General features: G+C 42.6%; 1 protein-coding gene across 1 annotated transcript in view; it reads right to left on the minus strand.

Annotated features, from left to right (window-relative positions):
• CFAP299 (cilia and flagella associated protein 299) overlaps positions 1-22,391 on the minus strand; it is a gene marked incomplete at its 5' end in the record, with an annotated part of 293,999 nt that overhangs the window by 49,066 nt on the left and 222,542 nt on the right. The window lies entirely within an intron of this gene.

A 22,391-nucleotide genomic window follows, 5' to 3' on the forward strand; every position in this document is an offset into this window, starting at 1 on the left:
GATAAATTGAAAGATAAAAAGGACAAGTATAAAAAGTGGAAAGAGGGGCACATAACCAAGGCAGAATATCAGCAAATAGCCCGTGCCTGCAATGATGAAGTGAGGAAAGCTAAGGGCTCAAAATGAACTAAGGCTTGCGACCAAAGTCAAAAATAACAACAAAAAAGCTTCTTTCAACATGTAAAAAACAAGAAAAAAATTAAGGAAATGATTGGTCCATTAGTGGGGGAAAGTGGCAAGAAAGTGACAAGCAACAGGGAGAAAGCAGAACTATTTAACTCGTTTTTTGCATCTGTCTTTACACAAAGGGGAAAAACAGTCCAACCTACCAAAACCAGTGCCATAAAAAACAGAATAGAAACACAAGTTAAGACAGGGAAGAAAATGGTAAATGAGCAGCTGTCCAGCCTAGATGAGTTCAAATCACCAGGACCAGATGGATTACACCCCAAGGTTCTCAAGGAACTGGCAGGTGTGATCTCAGAACCACTGAACTATATTTTTCAAAGATCCTGGAGCACTGGGGAACTACCAGAGGACTGGAAAAGAGCTGATGTAGTTCCCATCTTCAAAAAAGGGAAAAAATAGGTCCGGGAAACTACAGACCTATCAGCCTGACCTCAATACCTGGGAAGATTCTGGAAAAGTTAATCAAACAACGAATCAGCAAACACCTAGAGACAAACAAAGTCATTACTAAAAGACAACATTGGTTTGTCAAAAACAGATCATGCCAAACAAATCTTACTGCATTCTTTGACCAAGTGACAAAATTAGTGGACCAGAGAAATGCTGTGGACATAATTTACTTGGACTTCAGTAAGGCATTTGATAAAGTAGATCACAACCTACTACTTGATAAGATAGAAAAATGTGGGTTAGATAGCATTACCACCAGATGGATTCGTAGCTGGCTGACAGGCCGTACTCAGCGTGTGGTCCTCAATGGAACTGCATCTACATGGAAGGAAGTGTGTAGTGGGGTGCCCCAGGGCTCTGTTCTGGGCCCAGTGCTCTTCAACATCTTCATCAACGATTTGGATGAGGGGATAGATGGGGAACTCATCAAATTTGCAGACGACACCAAGCTGGCAGGAATAGCCAACACTCCAGAAGATAGGCTTAAGATATAGGAGGATCTGGACAGACTTGAACATTGGGCGTTATGTAACAAAATGAAATTCAATGGTGAAAAAAGTAAGGTTCTACATTTAGGCAAGAAAAACCAAAGGCACAGGTATAGTATAGGTGGTACCTTGCTCAATAGTAGTAAAAGGAATCTTGGACTCCTAGTGTACAAGCACTTCAATATGAGCCAGCAATGTGCTGCAGCTGCCAAAAAAACCAACACAGTGCTAGGTTGCATTAACAGAGGGATAGAATCAAGATCACATGAAGTATTAATACCACTTTACAATGCCTTGGTAAGGCCACACTTGGAATACTGCATCCAGTTTGGGTCATCATGATGTAAAAAAGATGTTGAGACTCTAGAAAGAGTACAGAGAAGAACAACAAAGATGATTAGGGGACTGGAGGCTAAAACATATGAGGAACGGTTGCTGGAATGGGTATATCTAGTTTAATGAAGAGAAGGACGAAGGGGGACATGACAGTGTTGCAAAATCTCAGGGGCTGCCACAAAGAAGATGGAATCAAGCTATTCTCCAAAGTGCCTGATGGAAGGACAAGAAGCAATGGATGGAAACTAATCAAGGAGAGAAGCAACCTAGAACTAAAGAGAAACTTCCTGACTGTTAGAACAATTAACCAGTGGAACAACTTGCCTCCAGAAGCGGTGAATTCTCCAACACTAAGAAGAGATTGGACAGCCATTTTCTGAAATGGTATAGGGTTTCCTGCCTGAGCAGGGGGTTGGACTAGATGACCTCCAAGATCCCTTCCAACTTCATCATTATCATTATGATCATTATTAAGGCTTTGGGCCTAATAGGAAGGTTGGAGCTAATCTCATCTCAAGGGGGATGATGTTCCAAAGGACTTGTCTCCTGGGTTCTCTCAGGGGGAACTCCTTAGCAGATAGTCTGTCAGACCCAAGCAACCAGATCCACAGGTGAAGCATTCAAGGTGGCTACTTTATTGTATTCTGCCTATAGTACAGGGGTGTCAAACTGCCGGCCCACGGGCTGGATGCATCATAGCGAAACGCGCCCACCCCATTGCCGGTGATGGCAAAAACGTCACGATATGTCATGACACGTCACGTGACATTGCGAGCTTGACACCCCGGCTATAGTACAAGAATCTCCCTAGACTGCTCACCTTCCCCTGGGAAAAGGTAGATATGGTTTCGTGGAAGTTAGATGGGGTCAATCCTTGGTCTCTTGCAGCTGTGCAGCAACTCTGGGCTACCTCCCTGCTTGGATCCCTCCTCCTTGCCTGGCTGGGAATTTTCCAACACAGTTCCTGCATTGTCTATCTCCTGCTAGACGTGATGGACCATAAATTACGTCTCTCCAGCTCTCCAGTTCTCCAACATGTTGCTTCCTGACTCAGCAGTTTCATTTCTAAGATGAGTGGCCTTCAAGATGATCATTCCACACCAGGGGTAGGCAACCTTGGCTCTTTTATGACTCGTGGACTTCAACTCCCAGAATTCCTGAGCCAGCCATGCTGAGGGGAAAGGGAGAGGTTACCAAGCTGAGCCATGCTGGCTCGGGAATTCTGAGAGTTGAAGTCCACGAGTCATAAAAGAGCCAAGGTTGCCTACCCTTGTTCCACACCATCAGCTACATTGGCTAGGATGGTGAGACCTGGAGTTCAGCATCTGGATAGCTTTATAAGGGGCCTCTAAATAGGGGGCTACTAACTAAAAAGTCCAAAAGTCAGTTTCACAGACAGGTTCTGAACTTAGTCTTATGAACTCCCAATGTTAGATATTTAGGACAGTCTCAGAAGCAGCTCAACTAGTTCTGCCAGTCTTTCCATTACTGTGTTGAGTTTCAGAACAGACCAGCTGCTTCATCAGCAGCAAAAGATGTTTGGCATTTATCCTAATGTGATAACAAAGAGCTTTGCCAGGATGTTCAGGATTGCTTTTTTTAAAACAGAATAAACTAGGGAGCCTCCCGAGGAATTGTCTTGGTGCTAAGTCCAGGCTTGCCAAATAAGGAAAGAAGAATTTCAGTGTTCCAGTATCTGGAGGAAAAAAAATTGACATGACTCATATTTTGTAGAAACAGCTGTCCTTCAAAGGGTACCTACCAGATGTGTTACAGTATATTGTTAGAAGGCTTCTAGGTAGGGAAGGCTGATACAGAAATTGATTATCATTCAGTCTTTAGATTATAGGAGAGACCATAAAGATGTATTGTAATATAAATTGTCTGGTTTGGTACAGCAACCGAACAGGACAGGTACAAACTCAATGGATGGTTAAGACTGCAGAAAGAACAATTGCAACCAGCCTGCCTTCCATAGAAAACCTGTATATTGCGTGGGTTGAAAGGAACATTGAGGAGGTATCTGAGGACCCCCCTCACATCCTGTTTCAACTCCTTCTCTCGGGGCAGGGGTGTCAAACAGCATCACGAGGAAACTGTGCCCACCCCATTACCAGCAATGGGGAAAAAGCTCCAATACGTTGTGCGACGTCACGTGATGTCGCCAGTCTGACATGTCTGCTATAGGGCATTGCAGGACAAAACAACTAGACACAGGGACACTTTTTCCTTTGCCACTTGGCAAAGCCAAGCTTATACATGCTATGGCAAGGGTGTCAAACTGCCGGCGCGCGGGCTGGACGCGTCATCCGGGAGCCACGCCCACCCCATTGCTGGCAATGGCAAAACTCTCCTGATACGTTGCGTGACGTCATGTGACGTCTCAAGTTTGACATGTCTGTGCTATGGTTTTCCCCAAAGGAACCACATATGTCCTGTTTCTCCATTCCACATGACTATGTAGGAGATGACCAGACTGAGCTCGAGGGAGGGGTCAAATGAGTCATCAGTCTCGAGTCCCTTCACACCCACAAGAGATCTAAATCCAGCCCACCTTAATTCCACTGATTCTTATCTACTACCTATTTGCATTCAGATCTTAGGTTTGCAACAAATCCTTATATTCATTTGAACTGCCTGGCTTTCCTGATTTCCACCCCTGACAGACTAAATGGTAATGGTGAAATACTTACAGAAATGATCTCATAAACCTGGCTTGGATTGGATCCCAAAAATCAAGAGACACCGAGACTACCTGGATTTAAAAATCCATTACTTATTCCAGAGCACTCAACAATTAATAATTAGGCAGGTGATTTTGCTGTTTATAGTATGGTTCTCTATTCTTTTCAGCAGGGATTTTTGGTGGGGAAAATGAGAAAAAAATGAAAATGATTCCAAAGCAAACATTGAATTCCTTTTGAAAAAAAACTGAATTACACCTGTACCCCATTAGATTATAAATACCAGCAGAGGAACAATGACTTAAATTACAAGCCAGATTTCCGGTCCATGTTTCACTGCAATTTTTTTCTTGCTAACGCATTCCTTTCTTTTAACAACTAGAACCAAATGAGTATCATAACACATAAATAATGCTCCCTTGATAAAGGACTGCAATAAAATGGAAAGGGAAGCCTTATACATCAACCGCAAACTCTTCAAAGAACACCCGAAGGGTTTAAAGTATGACTGTTGCATTACATTGTTAATTGTCCAAATCTTTCTCTCTTTTTTTCCAGGAGGGAGAATTTAACTGGATAATATTATAACGTGTAGTTTAACGCCTTTTGACAACTTTGGAAAAGTTGCTTTTTAATTCGCTATATGGGAAACTTGAGGACAACAAGGAAGAGCGAAAAACTAATCTTTTCACAGCTCTGTTACAAATGCTTTGTTGGTCTGTGGGGAACATGTGGCTGTCCAGATGTGGCTGGACCCTGAGTTTCATCACTATGGATAGTCATGAGGAATGATGGGTCCCTGTTTCCTATAACTCATTTTTGGACCCTGCAGGGTGATTCCGGGGCTAGTGAAACCACCACACCCAGTTGGTAATGTCCATTGACCATGAATTAGGGGAGGCAACCTAATTCTTAAAGACAGTGAGAAAAGTATGGATAGAAGAGAATATTCGTAGCTCGGAGTTGAACTTTGGAGTCCTTGGTGCTCTCTTGAGCTTGGCTGTTTTCTTGCAGATGTTTCATCATCCAACTAGGTAACGTCAACGGTGCTAAAAGTGGGTGGGGGTCCTTGGTGAAGGTTTGCCTACGTGCAAATTTGTTTTTCGCATGCTTTCTGAAACTCCCAAAGGAGAATGCCCCATTCATATCTATTATAATAAACAGCAATAAACCAATCTGCCCAGAAATTGGATTCTGCTTCAGAACTCTGCATATTTTTTCCTGGATTCAGCATCACCGTTATAGGTAGGATTAGTTTGTCTTTTTTTCAGATGGCTCTTCCCCACTAAGGCAGAGCATCAGTCATCCTTTCCTTAGACTTCCTCAACCTGGCCTCAACCAGGCTTCTGAGATGGTGATGGCCAGTATTTCCAGCCAGTTCAGGATTTCTATTGGATAATGTTGGCTAGGAATATGGAGAGGTAAAGTTCCCACATACATATATTCCTTCCTTCCTTCCTTCCTTCCTTCCTTCCTTCCTTCCTTCCTTCCTTCCTTCCTTCCTTCATTCATTCATTCATTCTATATAGCTGTCCAACTCACCAGAAATGAATCTGGTGGCATACAATACATGAAGATATTCAATCGCGGGGGGTGGGGTGGGGGGCGATGCTTTACATTACAATCACTTTGTTTTAGCAAACGTTTCCAAAACACAGTGAGCCTATATGGACCCTGTAACTATCTGATAATTGTCAGGGCAGTTTAAATTTTGCACAAACACAAAGCAAGAAAAGGAGCACTTAACATTGTTTAGATTGCCCTGTACACCGCCCTCAGTCCTTCGGGAGAATTATTATTATTATAATTATATAATATATAATATAATAATAATAATAATAATAATAATAATAATAATAATAATAATAATAATAATAATAATAATAATAATAATAATAATATGCTCTAGGCAAAAATTACATAGGTCACTCCATGCTGTAATGATTTAATAAATTAACAGTTCGGTGTATTGTTAACTGCTTGGCTATTAGTATCTTTCAAATCTAGCACTCAGTTTGCCTTCTAAAAAGAAGACCAATACTTAAAAAAACAAATTCCTCTAATACACAAACAGGCGTATGGAATCCAAAGATTTCAGTAAGTCAGAAAATAAAACTAATTTTGCTTTCTGTCCAGATAACATTATGCAATTCCGGCATATACTATTATAGGTGTAGAGAAAAAAAAATCAAAGTCAACTAATCCATCAGAATAAATCCAATTGGGGTCCTAGAAATGACCTATAAGAAAACTGCACTCTAAAGATTAGAATTATTGACTATTATTTATTTGCATCCCGAAGAAGGGGCAAGCAAAGGACACCCTGGCTTGATAGCATCAAATCTGATGCAAAGTTGAACACCCAACAACTGGAAGAAGCTGTGCTTGACAGGGTAGCACGGAGAACACTTGCCTATAAAGTCACCAAGAGTAGGGCACGAGTAAAAAGGTAAAGGCAAAGGTTCCCCCGCACGTGCGTGCTAGTCGTTTCCAACTCTAGGATCCAGTGCTCATCTCCGTTTCAAAGCCGAAGAGCCAGCGCTTGTCCGAGGACGTCTCCGCGGTCATGTGGCCGGCATGACCAGACGCCAAAGGTGCACGGAACGCTGTTACCTTCCCACCGTAGTGGTCCCTATTTTTCTACTTGCATTTTTACGTGCTTTAGAACTGCTAGGTTGGCAGAAGCTGGGATGAGTAACAGGAGCTCAACTCTGTTATGCGGCACTCGGGATTCGACCCGCCAAACTGCCGACCTTCTGATCGACAAGCTCAGCATCCTAACCCACTGAGCCACCGCGTCCCTTAGGGCACGAGTAAAGGATTAAAAACAACAATAACAATCCCGCTTTTATTATTTTTACAAATAATTCAAGATGGCAGACATATTCAACACACCTTCTTCCTCCTATTTTCTGCACAACCACCACCCTGTGAGGTGAGCTGGGCTGAGAGAGAGGGACTGGCTCAAAGTCACCCAAGCTGGCATTCATGCCTAAGGCAGGACCTGAATTCCTACTTTCTAAAGTTGTCATGATGTGATGTGATGTCACCTGTCCCCTTACCTTCCCATATCCCCTGACTCTTACAATCAGCCAGGATGGCAATTAAAAAGCTGCTCTCATCAGGAGGATGAATTGGTAGGCACAAGTAGCCTGTTCGGTGGTAAGCCATGCTAATGAACTAGAACTTAAGTCTCCTAGCAATTGGCCCAAAGTCATCCAGCCGTTTTTCAGAGCTAAGGTGGGACTTGAACTCACTGTCTCTTGTTTTCTAGCCTGATGCCTTTACCACTAGACCAAACTGGCTCTCAATGAAGCAAAGAGTAGAATAGAGTAGAGTAGGGTAGGGTAAAGTAGGGTAGAGTAGAGTGGGATAGAATAGAATAGAATAGAATAGAATAGAATAGAATAGAATAGAATAGAATAGAATAGAATAGAATAGAATAGAATAGAATAGAATAGAATAGAATAGAATAGAATAGAATAGAATAGAATAGAATAGTTGGAAGGGATTTTGGAGGTCTTCTAGTCCAACCCCTTTTACCATTTCAGGAAATGGTAAACCATTTACCATTTCAGACAAATAGTTGTCCAATCTCTTCTTAAAAACTTCCAATGAGAAAATCTTTCCTACTCTACAAAATTTCAGTCTCATATAGCATGTGTAAATATAAGTCGATGCATTATTTTGCCTAATATTTTTAACTGGTGGGAGCCTCTCCCAGTATGAAGAAATGCTATGGAGTGGAGGAGATACATTAGATTATATCTACACTGTCTGATGCTCAAGAGACAGTTTGACAGATGTTAGCAGAAAGGTTTCATCTATTACTATTGTGAAAGTTTCAGCTTGTTGAGTTCACAGAGGTTAATTCCTTATCATCTGCTACTGGAACAGGTTATCAGATAATGCTTCAGATAATTATGACTATATATAGCAGAGGTTGGAGACAACTAGTTTGATTGCGGCACTCCAGTCCTGGATAAAAGGACCTCAGCCTGTCCTGTTCAAACCCATCAGAAGGTGTATGACTTGTCAAAGACAGATGTCAGTCTGGGCTCCCGTATTTTTAGTTCACTTTTCACTGTTAAATTCAATTAAAATTTTCACAATTATCCAGTAAGTTTAGGATTAATCTCATGTCTCTGAAATTTGAGGATGACGCATTATTTTGTTTCACATGGGCTTGAGGATTTAAAAAGAACATTGCCTTTATGGCAGCTATTTAGACTTCTGATGGCCTTTGATGCTGAGATTGTAGAGGGTTTGTGCTGAAGTTGCAGATTGTTAGAGATGTGTTTTACAACTTCAGCTCATTTCTGGTAGAGAGAGATAAAATGTCGATGATGGATGGTCACTCACATTATTTGTTATCATATTTGACCACATTCTCTCTTAAAAAAAACCCTACTGTAATCAACCATATATTATATCAAGAGAAACAACGTTTGACCCACAACCATTCATGTTTAAGGCTGATTGGGAATTGCAGTGCAGGCTTTATAATTGGTGACCTGCACCACAGAGTTATATGTCCTATGGCAGAGTCTGAATTTCAAAAACTGGACAGTGAGCGCATAGGCAATACTTAATCTCCAATGCCTGGGAAATCAAACTTTATGATCTATCAAATCACTGTGGAAACTAGAGCCATGGTGGCATAGTGGTTACAATGCAGTATTGAGGGCTAACTCATTGCCTACTCCAGGAGTTTGATTCTGAGTGGCTGGAGGTTGACTCAGCCTTCCATCCTTCCGAAGCTGGCAAAATGAAAATCACGTGAAGTTAGAATCAAAGTCACGTGAAGTTAGAATCAAAATCACGTGACGTATTAGTACCGCTTTGTAAAACTTTAGTAAGGCCACACCTGGAATGCTGCATCGAGTTTTGCTCACCACATTACAAAAAAGATGTTGAAACTTTGGAAAAAGGGCAAAGAAGAGCAACTAAGATGATTAAAGGCCTGGAGACTAAAACCTATGAAGAACGACTGCAGGTTTGGGGAATGGCCAGTCTAGAGAAAAGAAGGACTAGAGGGGACATGATAGCAATGTTCCAATATTTGAGGGGCTGACATAAAGAGGGGCCCCGCTTATTTTCCAAAGCACCAGAAGGCAAGACAAGAAACAACAGATGGAAACTAATCAAGGAGAATAGCAACCTGGAATGAAGGAGAAATTTCCTAACAATGAGAGCAATCAACCAATGGAACAACTTGCCTTCCGCAGTTCTGGGCAGTCCATCACTGGAGGCTTTCAAAAAGAGACTGGGCAATCATTTATCTGAAATGGTATATGGTCTCCTGTGAGCTGGGGGTTAGACTAGAAGACCTCCAAGGTCCCTTCCAACTCTAGTATCCTGTTAAGAATAAAACCAGAAACAACATCCTTCAGTGTTATTGAGTGTTTAAAGTCTTCAACCTCCCCAGCTGAGATTGAAGGCCTTGAGAACAAGCCCCAACAAATCTGGAAGGTGACAATTCTGCTGGCTTAGAATCGCAGCAAACCTTGATGTCCCCTCAAGGCTAGGTGCAAAATGAAAGTCTCTATATTCTTTCTACCAGGAGAGGTAGAGCCACATCAGATCTGCAAGGCTGTCTTCTGAGAAACTACCTGTTGTGATTCAGGGTCAGCCTGTGGGTTCGGCAGTTGGGTCGGACGACTCAGAGGAGGAGGAGGGGGGTGTTGAAGACCTTGCTGAGGGGGTTGAAGATCTTGCTGATGAGAGCCCTCAGCCAGGCCCCTCCCACTTGGTCACCACGGAGACCCAGCTGTGTGAGCCTGACAGTGTGGATGAAGATGACCCACAGCTGGCCCTGTTCAAGGACGCCCGACGCAGGAGGCAGTCAATTAGGAGTAAACAGAGGAAGGCAATGGGGCTTCTCGGAAGGAGGCAGAGAGAAGCCACGCCCTGAACTCTATATAAGGGGAATGTGTGGAGAGGGCTGGTTTGCTGAAGGCAACCGCTTGGATAGTTCATGTTTCTTAAAGCTCCTGTTTCTTGGTTTGTCTTGTTCCGTTTTTTTTGTGGTAATAAATTTGGCAGGCGTAATTCCAGCCTCTTGCCTTCTTGTAAAAGGGGTTGTCCCTGCCTTTTCTGCAGGGCCAGTAGCAGGCTGGTACAGAACACTACCTTTGCCTCCTTATCACACAGGACAACAGTCGGCAATTCTTAACACCCGGACACACAATTCAGATGAGAATATGGACCAAAATTCAGCCTACAAAGGGTACTATGCAAGTTGTGATTTTGCTGTACAACAGATGGCAACAGACACATTAGAATTCTTCTAACTGGGTAACATAATAACAGAGTTGGAAGAGATCTTGGAGGTCTTCTAGTCCAACCCCCTTTTCAAGCAAGGGACCCTATACTACTATTCTGGAAAAATAGCTATCCAGTCTTTTTTCTTAAAAACCTACAGTATATGATAAAACAATTCATTCTAGAATGTTTAATTAATTCTGTAAGACTGTGGTTTAAATTTCTGAATAGCAAGCAGGAAATCTAAGAAAACTTATAGTATGCATCTGTAATATATTGGGATTTTACTCGAACTGTTTCACGTGTCTGCTTGAATGCTGCTTAAGGTTGCTCAATTGGTGTGTCTGTGTAATGGTCACTGACTAAGCCAGACTTGCTGTCTCCAAGAAGATCATTGGATGATTTGGGGCGGGAATGGGTTCCTTTAAACCTATTGGCCGCCGCCTAGTGGCCAACCGTATAAGTAGCTGCGCAGAAGTCTCTGTTTCAGTTCTGTTCCTGTTTGCCTCAATAAAGCAATGTTCCTGTTTGCAACCTCTCGTCTCGCTTATTGCCTCCAAAGAACCGGCTACATAACAGTAGTCATTTTAGATTATACCTGTGTCATAAACTGAAGTCTTGTGTGATGTCACTTCCTGTAGTGCTTTTCCATACAGACAGTCAGCTGCAAATGATCAAATCTTGTATAATCAAGTGAGAATTAGCCCTAATTATATTTGAAACTCCCTAATGGCTTGTTCCCACTAGTTCACTACTCAGCTCCACTTGACTTTGGAAAAGTATTAGCAATAAATAACTGTCCAAAGAAACAACTGGGAATTTTCTTAAATATAGCACTCACTTTTTTCTAATGCCTATTGGGAGCCAGAACTACAAAAACTCATTGCACAACAGCATCCATCAAGACAAGGTAAAACTTAAGGAGTATAATTTGACACCAAGAAAAAACCCCCTACCTGGCTGGGGTACAAGTAGATACCTAGCATCTCATTGACAACCTTTGCCCAAAAAAGATCAGCCACAAGTTTTTTTTCCTTCTCCTTCTCTTCCTGATTTTCAAGAAAAAGAGTGGCTGACGTGAAGCCACAAGCTGCGAATTTCTTTCCCTTTTAGCTGTAGTCAGCTTTATAGCAAGATTTCAGTGGCTTGTATGGTAACATGAAAAAAAAAACCCACAGATTCCTCTGGGAGCAACGTGGAAACAAAACTGAAAGGGGGGGGGGTGAGTTCCTGTTTTCAGCATGCTTGCTTCTTATCTGCTAAGCCTTCACTCTCACCTGTGGTGCCTCCTTTATTACACAACCTAATCAAATCCAAAATATTCAGGCTGCAAACAAAAATATACATCTGGCTCTGGATGGCGGACTATGTTGAGCAGTGCTTTTTTTGTATAAGAAAAAGGTGCCGGAACTCACACATGTCATACAACCTGCCTTGCCTACCCTACAAGGTTCCATCCAAAAAAGGTGCCGGAACTCCGTTCTGAGCGTTCTATGAGAAAAAAAGCCCTGATGTTGAGACTTTGGAAAAAGTGCAAAGGAGAACAACTAAGATGATTAAAGGCCTAAAGAACGGTTGCAGAAATTGGCTATGGCCAGTCTAGAGAAAAGAAGGACTAGGGCAGTGATGTCAAACCTTTTAGAGAGTGAGTGCCCAAACTGCAACCCAAAACCCACTTATGTATCTTTTTTTTTTTTGCATACGGTGGCGGAAAGCTGAAAGCCTACTTAGACTGGGGTGATAGCACGCGTGCCCAGAGAGGGCTCTGTGTGCCACCTGTGGCACGCGTGCCATAGGTTTGCCACCATGGGACTAGGGGGTGGACAAGATAGCAGTATTCCATTATTTGAGAGGTTGCCACAAAGAGGAGGGTGGTCAACTTATTTTCCAAAGCACCAGAAGGCAGTACAAGAAACAATGGTTGGAAACTAATCATGGAGAGAAGCAACCTGGAATTAAGGAGAAATTTCCTAACAGTGAATATTTTTCCCCAAGAGTAGGGGCCTTGCAATAATTCCCACTCCCCAACCCCACTTTCTGAATTCAAAATGAGAGTTCAGAGTAATCAGAATAAAAAACCCCAAACAAAGGGAATCTTAGAATGACAGCTCCAACTAGCTTGTTCTAGTGTTAATTGTCTGGAGCCTTAGAAATTGCTCGGGTTTTACAATACCCTTTTAGCATTGATAGCTGTGCATCAGGTATGCATGTTTTATACCAAAAGAAAATATCCTGAAAGTAAACAGAGTTTTTTTTTTACTTAATATGTGGTGATACCAGGCTAATTTATCAGGGCCAAAAAAAACTAAACATTGGTTTGGATTTGGAATGGGAGACCTCCAGAGAATTTCATGACTATAGGAAAGATAGGGAAGATGATGAACAGGCAGATAGACAGAGTCATTTTGTGGCAAGATGGGGAGCAAATAAATTGAATGAATGAATGAAAATAGATGGATAAAGGGATGGATGGATGGAAGTAGATAGATAGATAGATAGATAGATAGATAGATAGATAGATAGATAGATAGATAGTCAGACAGAGACAGATAGACAGATGGATGTGATGGCTCATTGGTTAAAGTCACTGAGCTTGTCAGCTGGAGAGCTGACAACACAGGTTTGAGAGCTGAGTTCTGTGCAACGGGGTGAGCTCCTGTTACTTGCTCCAGCTCCTGCCCACCTAGAAGGTCGAAAGCATGCAAATGTGAGTAGAGAAATAGATACCACTTTGGTGGGAAGGTAACAGAGTTCGTGTACCTTGATCTATAGACATGCTGGCCACATGACCACAGAAGTGTCTTCAGACAATGCTGGTTCCCTCGGCTAGGAAACAGAGATAAGCACTGCCCCAGACAGTTGGACATGACTGGACAGGGGAAACCTTTATATTTACCTTCGGATTGGATGGATGGATGGATGGGTAGACAGACAGACAGACAGACAGACAGACAGACAGACAGACATAGTCCTTAACTTACAACTATTCATTTATCGACAAGTCGAAATTACAGTGTCACTGAAAAAAGTGACTTACAAGAGGTCCTTGCACTTATAAACACCGCAGGATCCCAGAGTCACGTGATTGCTATTTATGATCTTCCCTCCGGCAAGGAAAGCTAATGAGGGAAGATTCACTTAGTGACCACATGGCTCATTTAACAACTGCAGGGATTCACTTAACAACCATGGGAAAAAATAAAGTCATAAAACTGGGCGTCATTCACTTAACAAACACCTGGCTTAGCAATGGAAATTCTGCTCTGAATTGTGGCTTTAAGTTGAAGACTACCTTTGGATAGAAAAATAGACAGAAAGACAGACAAGCTGAGAAAACTATATGGTTGTGTTCATGAAATCAGTAGAGCATGTTTCAAAGGAGGACCTTCTCTTTTTATCTTTAAACAAAGAGATGAGCCTGCAGTCCATATGCTACCTTTTGACCTCAATAATCTCTCTCTCTTTCTGTGCATATCTATTTGTGTGTATCAGTGCAAGGGAGAAAACCCACAATTAAACGCATATTTGTTTCTGTGCAACTGATGAATTGATTATGTGCCATCCAGTTGATGTTGACTCTTGGTGACCACATAGATTTTCTCCACAACGACTTCCTTTCCTCCTAGCTTCCCCTAAGCCTTCAATAACTATTTCCCCGCAAGCATTGGGATGGTGTAAAGCTGGAACTCGGAGAAATTGCTTGTGGAGCTGTAGGAATGTGCTGTGGTTACTAGGAACTTCTGTGTTCTTTTGAAATAAAGTTTTCACTTTTTTTTAAAGCTTGCTTTTATGTTTTTGGTGAGTCACCCAGGGTTATGTTGCCTAAAAGATAGCTGGCTATGTGAAATGTTTAAATAAATAAATAAATCTGCCCCTAACCTGGTCCCTTAAGGTCTTTTTTGGTGTATTGCACACCAATAATCATGACTATTTACCAGAAACATTTTCACCCTAGCTGACTTTTTAAAAATGCCTGAGAGCCATGGCTGCTGTTTGCTAATGAATATAGCAAGAAATGAAAATAGAAAGGATGGATTCCAAATAGTTAAAATGCTAACAAAGAGACGGACTACGGGTGACATGATAGCAGTCTTCCGATACTTGAGAGGCTGTCACAGAGAAGAGGGGATCAACCTATTCTCCAAAGCACCTGAGGGCAGGACAAGAACTAACAGGTGAAAGAAGATGATGGTGATGATGATGATGATGATGATGATGATGATGATGATGATGATAATGATGATGATGATGATGATGATGATGATGATGATGATGATGATGATGATGATGGGGTCCAACCCCCTGCTCAGGCAGGAAACCCTATACCATTTCAGACAAATGGCTGTCCAGTCTCTTCTTAAAAACTCCCAGTGTTCGAGCATTCACAGCTTCTGGTGGCAGGTTGTTCCACTGGTTAATTGTTCTAAGTGTCAGGAAGTTTCTCCTTAGTTCTAGGTTGCTTCTCTCCTTGGTTAGTTTCCATCTGCTGCTTCTTGTCCTGCCTTCAGGGGTTTTGGAGAATAGCTTGTCTCCCTCTTCTTTGTGGCAACCCCTGTGGGGTCTTTGATGCTCTCTGAGCTTGCTTGTCTTCTTGCTGACGTTTTATTACTAGCAAACCCCACTACATACTAGCACTGATGATGTTCCCTAGTTTGGTAATGAAACGTCTGTAAGAAAACAAGCCAGCTCAGAAAGCACCAAGGACCCCACAGAACAACTATCTGTGAACTGTGGCAGCAGCTTTATTTGGGGATGGGTGGTGCTACTGCAAGTGTCCAGTGTTTACAGAGATCTCACTCCAAACACAACTTCATTCTATGTATCCAGAATAAATATCCAGGAAACTGGACAGGGCAACAACCACCTGCAGTGCAAAAAAGGGTAGTCAACCTCTCTTGCAGGGCTTGTGGGCTATGGGGTCTATGCCAGGGGTCTTCAAACGTGGCCCTTTTATGACGTGTGGACTTCAGCTCCCAGAATTCCTCAGCCAGCGTGCCTAACCCTAACCCCTGGTCTATGCCTTTCCTCAACCTGATTGTACTTCCAATGTGTAGGATAAACCACCAGTAAATGTAAAAAGCCCAGCCCAAGAGCCTGTTTGCCAGGAATTGTGGGTATATCTCAACCTATGCGGGAAACGCCAGCTTGTGAAAAGCATGTGAATGGAAGCAAGGAAGGGAATAAAATCATATTTTTCCCCCTCTTGAAGTCACTACTCCCACTCTCTGCTTTGCATGTCAGAAACACACTCGCTGCTGCCGCTGCCGCTGCCGTGTTTAATTTCAGTCTGACACCAGCTGAATTTTGCTTTTCGGGAACTGGGATTACATTTAAGACTTGGGAGTTGAGGCAACCTGGAACAGCCAAAGCAGTAAGCCAGTTGGGCTTAGAGAACTCGTTCAAGTTACAGATTTGCTGGCTCAGCCACACTGCCGAGAGGTATCGCAGCACGGATGCGAGCTTGGCTGCTACCACTTACCTGAATATGTCAGCGAGGATTGCTCAGCTGACACAATAATGAGAAATGAGTCTAGGCAAGCCCTTGGCTAGGGAGACGTGAAAGGGAGCAACTTCTAAACTCAGGAGAACACTGCAGGGATGTTAAAAGTGTGTCCCGGATTCCTCTTTAATCTCGATACAGCAAACAGAAGCAATTAAGAGAGAGAACACAAAGAGGGTGTTGTCCGACTGGTGCCCCACTTTTGGCTTCTAAGACAAAACTTTGCAGGTTAGGAACACTCTTGCTCAACGCATTCAGTTGCTCCAGCTCAAGGCAGGCATGAAACAAATGTGACAGTACAGGCAGTCCTCGACTTACAACAGTTCCTTTAGGGACGTTACAACGGCACGGGAAAAAAGGGACTTATGATCGTTTTTCAAACTTACGACCATTGCAGCATCCCCAAGTCATGTGGTCAAAATTCGGACGCAAGGCAGCTGACTCGTATTTAGGACGGTTGCATTGCCCCGGGGTCATGTGATCCCCTTTCGCGACCTTCTGACAAGCAAAATGAGCGCAGAAGTCAGATTCGCTTAGCAAGTATGTTACTAATTTAACAACTGCCGTGATTCGCTTAACAAAGGTGGCAAAAAGGTCATAAAACGGGGTAAAACTCCCTTAACAGCGGTCTCAACTGTGGTCGTAGGTCAAGGACTACCTTACAGGCTAAAGTGCTGAAGCTAAGATGTTCCAGTATACTGAGACAAGAACAACAATCTGGATAGGGAGGCCGCAGTACTTGGGGACAGCAGGATAGAAGGGAAAGAACAGGAGAAAAATCACTAAATGCGTAGACTTGCAAATGGAAATAGAACAACTACGGCAAAAGAAATCAAAGGTAGTATCAATAGTGATAGGCATCTTAGGTGCAATCCCAAAACATCTGGAGCACCAGTTGAAAACTATCGGCATTGATACAATCACCATTAGTCAATTGCAAAAGGCAGCTTTAGTAGGAACAGCTTACTTGCCACGTCACGTAACGTGTCCCGACGTATCGCGACTCTTTTTGCATTGCCGGGAATGGGGTGGGCGCGGCTTCGGTATGATGAAACCGGCCCATGGGCTGGCAGTTTGACACCCCTGTTTAACCCCATGAAACACCATCTGCCCAACCCCGGGGCCTTTAGGAGGACCTGAAAAATGGATGGAAATGCCAAATCTAGTCTAAACATCTGCCCCCTTCCCCTGGTACCCCAACTACATCCTTATTTTGATAAATGTTTAATCCAGGTCCATCATAATCAAAATAAAAAGGAGAAAAAAAATCACAGTGGCATAATGCCTGCATATGCTCTCCCCCAATGTATGTCTCTAATAATAGAGTTTGTAATGATGTGGCTGGTTATATAAGCTGGGGACATTCACTAACAGAGAAAATATATTTTTCGTACAGAACGCCAAACAAATCATGATACAAATAAGCAGAAACTGTCATTCAAATTCTCACTGCTCGTACATACGGGGATTGCCAACTATTTAATAGACTTTCTTGTGTTCAACAAATAGAAAGATTCCCACTATTTAGACCATTTGTCTGAAGGTCTTTATTCTAGGAGAAATATTGTGCTTGCATTCAGCAAAGAAAGGCAGGATTTTGACAGCTAATTACTCCTGCTTATAAACCAAGGTGGATCAATATGATGAGTCCTGAGGCTGGTAAAAGATGGATGAATACATTTAGATTTGCTCTCTGCCCATTCTTATATACTTAATTCTTAAGTTCATTATTTCCAATGTTTACAGAAATTTAGCAGTTTTTTTGGAACAGTGTTTCCCAACTAAGCTAATTCCCAGGTGTATGGACTTCAACTCCTGGAATTCCAAGGCCACTGAGGTGAATTCTGGAAGTTGAATCCACACCTCTGGAAATTGCCAATGTTGGGAAACATTATTTTAGAACAGCAATAGCAAATAGCACTTAGACTTACGTATATACTGCCTCACAGTGCTTTACAGCCCACTGTAAACTCTAAGTTTACAAAGTCAGCATATTGCCTCCAACAATCTGGGTCCTCATCTTACCGACCTAGGAAGGATGGAAGGCTGAGTCAACCTTGAGCCAGTCAGGATCGAATTCCTTACAGTGGAATGCAGAATTAGCCTGCAAAACTGCATTCTAACCATTGCACCACCACGTCTTCAAGGTACAAAATACACCCTCTTGCATGTAATTCACTGCAACATGCTCTAATACTTACAGTTTTGTAATAATAATAATAATAATAATTTTATTTGTATACCGCCCTTCTCCCGAAGGACTCAGGGCGGTGAACAGGGCAAACATATAAAAATACAAGAATACAAAAATTAAAAAGAATTAAACAAGATGCCCAAGCTTAAAACAGTAGATTAAAATACATTAAAACGACAATAAAACCCAAACCCATCACCCATCAGGCCAGGCCGGGTTGTTCGAACAAGTAAGTCTTCAGATCGCGTCGGAAGGAGCGAAGGTCGGGTGCCAACTTTTAAAACACATTTATATTTTTATGTAATTTTTGGATTGAGAACTGCATAACAAAAGTAGAAGCAGCAGCAAAGAAGTGGAAACATAACAGTGTTGCATTCAAACAGTGCAAATTAGATAGCTTCATGAAAAAATAGTTTTCCTCCAAAACTCTTTCATGTATTGAGCTTTCCTTACTAATTACTACCTACTATTACTAAGTCTGAAACTCAAATACTTTGGTCACCTAATGAGAAGGAAGGACTCACTGGAGAAGAGCCTCATGCTGGGAAAGATTGAGGGCAATAGAAAAAGGGGACGACGGAGAATGAAGTGGCTGGATGGAGTCACTGAAGCAGTAGGCCTGAGCTTAAATGGACTCCAGAAGATGGTAGAGAGGAATGTTGTCCATGGGGCCGCGATGGGTCGGACACGACTTTGCAGCTAAAAATTACTAAGTCTTCTGACTATTATGGACGCTTTGATTCCATAAGTGCCATGTTGGCCTAATCCCCTTCCCCCTAGCTGGATTTCATCTATAGTCTCACTACTGGATGGAAATATTGCTGGAAATACATTATACTCCATCTTTAGCATCTGCATTTTTTTTCCCATTTCAATTCAACCTTTTTCATGTAACAGTTTTACTGAAAAGCTTTCAGCCGCTTGAGTCTGGTATATTCCCTAGGATGGCCCCCATCATTTTCATTCTATTGCAGATCCTTCAATCAGCCAAATAAATATAATGTTATTAAATAAATTTTGCCCCATTTCCCCAGAGTCTCAATGAAATTGGGGACTGGAATCTCTTTTGAGGATACAGGTAGTCCCTGACTTATGACCTCAATTGAGCCCAACATTTCTGTTGCTAAGTGAGACAGTTGTTAAGTGAGTTTTGCCCCACTGTAAGCCTTTCTTGCTTCACTTGTTAAGTGAATCGCTGCAGTTGTTAAGTTAGCAACATGGTTGTTAAGTGAACCTGGCTTCCTCATTGACTTTGCTTGACAGACGGTAGCAAAAGGGGATCCCATGACCTTGGGACACTGCAATTGTCATAAATACATGCCAGTTGTCAAAAGTCTGCCTTTTGATCACGTCACCATGGGGATGCTGCAAAGGTCATGTGAAAAAGGGTCATAAGTCGTTTTTTCCAGTGCTCCTGTAACTTTGAACGGTCACTAAATGAACAGTTGTAAGTCGAGAAGTTACCTGTATCTACAGAGACCTCCTAGCCACACTGGTGTTTGAGACCAGGGTTAAGTGTTTAACTCTAGCAGATGAATCTGAGAATAAACACATCGAGGTTCTCCATCGTTTGCCGATTATAGCACTGAGTGAGAATTTGCACGTGTGTAACTGCCACCAGAGATAGAACCTCTTATAGGGGAGAGGCCACCCTTTTCTGAGGCACTTGATTCACAGCTTCATTGGAAGACCCCCAACTATCAGGTGAAAAATGGAACAAACAGGCTATGAAACATCTCAAAGCATTTTTGTTCTTCAGGCCTGCACCATTTACAGCAACACGGCCTCCAAGTACATTTCGAAATTCAATTCTAAGAGCTATTTTTGATCTGTAAAACTTTACACATCCTGGGGCAAAATGCCTAGAGGACAGCTTATAAGATTACCGTATTTTTCGGACCATAAGACGCACCTGACCATAAGATGCACCCAGTTTTTAGAGCAGGAAAACAAGAAAAAAAATATTCTGAACCAAATAGTACCAGTATACTAGGAAGGAAGGAGGGGAGAGAGAGAGAGAAGGAAGGAAGGAAGGAAGGAGGGTGGGTGGGAGGAAGGAAGAAAGAGAGAGATAGAAAGAAAGAAGAGAGAAAGAAAGAAAGAAAGAAAGAAAGAAAGAAAGAAAGAAAGAAAGAAAGAAAGAAAGAAAGAAAGAAGGGAAGATGGAGGGAGCAAGGAAGAGAGAGAGAGAGAAAGAAAGAAGGAAGGAAAGAAGGGAGAAGGAAGGAAGGAAGAGAAGGAAAGAAGAAAGAAAGGAGGGAGGGAGGGAGGGAGGGAGGAAGAAAGAAAGAAAGAAAGAAAGAAAGAAAGAAAGAAAGAAAGAAAGAAAGAAAGGAAGGAAGGAAGGAAGGAAGGAAGGAAGGAAGGAAGGAAGGAGGGAAGGAAGGTACTGGTAGTTTCTTTTCCCTGAATAGGTTTTCTAAAAGCAATTTCAAACAATTAGCAGTATTATCTTGCAAATGGGAAATCACTTCCAATAAACTTCGCAGAGAAACCTGCAGGGACAACTCCTCACGGCTTTGCTGGGGCAAGTCACCTATGAGGTTTAGTTTAGCAAAAACTATAGCAGCGAGGTAAAAGAAAGAAAATGTGTGCGCGCAGGGAGGGGGAGGCAGTCAGAAGGCATGGCAGGCACATCCGTATTTCCTTCCCTGCCGACCAATCACAGGGGCGGGGCAGAGAATTCCACGTCTTCATTCAATCACGTCTCTCCAATGGAGCTGATGGACTGCGTTGACTGAACGGGACACAAGTGTTTTCGCTTACCTTCGGACCATAAGACGCACCTTGTTTTTCCATCCACTTTTGGGAGGGGAAAAGTGCGTCTCATGGTCTGAAAAATACGGTACATTGGAAGAGTCTCAGTTTTATGATTCAATATTAGCTGAGGCTAACTTGGCACGTAGATGGCTCACATTTTCTAACTTGGTATGTAGATAGGAGTCATTTATCGTCTGGGACATCTATACAAGTAGTGTCAACATCCAGCTTGAGATTCCAAATGAAACTCCAGGTTCGTTCCGTTTCCGAAAATCTTACTGTATTGAATACACAGCATGGTTTTGTTGAAGCAAAACTAACTCTGGAGTTCCCAGACATCAGTTCATAAAAATTAAACAATAATTTTTCCAGCCAAACTCCCAATCTCTCACCTAGTACATGTAAATGATTTTAACTTTGTTGTGGGAACCGTCTGCTTCCTCTCCACACCTGCTGAGGTGTCCTTGGAAAGGTTTCGGGCTCTCATGGTCCTCAGCAGAATTATAGAGGTTTTGTTTCTCCATCTAACCCATTCTAAAGCAACACCTCCTCCCTTTACTCTAATGGCAAGTTGAAACGAAGAGGCACGTAGCTGCCAAAGTTTCGTTCTTGACAAGTAGTCTTCAACTTACAACCACAATCTGGAAAAGAATTTCCATTGCTAAGCAAGGCGGTAGTTATGCAAGTTGTGCCTGATTTTTTTTATGACCTTTTTTGCCACAGTTATTAAGCAAATCACTGCAGTTGTTAAGTGAAACCAGCTTTCCCTCTTTACTTGTTAGAAGCTGGCTGGGAAGGTTGTAAATGGTGACCTCACATGACCCAGGGATGTTGCAATTGTGGTAAATGCATGCTGGTTGCCAAGCGCCTAATTTTGATCACATGACTGGGGGGTTGCTGCAGTGGTCCAAGGTGTGAGGACCAGTCTTAAGTCACTTTTTTAAAAAGCTATTGTAACTCTGAACAGCTGATAAATGAAGGTTTGTAGGTCAAGGACTACTCGTCTTGTCGAATATGTTTCCTCAAGTGAAGCATGTTGAACTTTCGATTTCCTTTTATGGTTCCAACTGGAAAGTAAATGTTCTAATGCAGGGGTCTTCAAACTTGGCCAGTTTAAGACTTGTGGACCTCAACTCCCAGATTTCCCCAGCTAGCATGGGTTCTGGTGGGCTGTTCAAGGCCTGGGAGGCCTCCTCCAGGCCTCCCAAGCCTAGAACGGACTTCCAGAAGTGGCATCCACACACTTCTGGTGGGCCATTCTAGGCCTGGGAGGACTCCTCCAGGCCTCCAATGCCTTCTCCATGCCTCCGAGGCCTAGAACAGACTTCCAGAAATGGTATCCATGCATTTCTGGTGGACTGTTCTAGGCCTGGGAGGCCTCCTCCAGGCCTCCTAGGCCTAGATGGGACCTCTGGAAGCCAGCCAGTTCTCTGAATTCAGGTAAATTTACCTACCGGTTCTCTCGAACTGGTGAGAACCAGCTGAATCCCACCACTGTATAAATCCTTCCATTCCCCACCATTCAG

Source organism: Vipera ursinii (assembly GCF_947247035.1).
Source record: "Vipera ursinii genome assembly, chromosome: 7".
NCBI lineage: Eukaryota > Metazoa > Chordata > Lepidosauria > Squamata > Viperidae > Vipera > Vipera ursinii.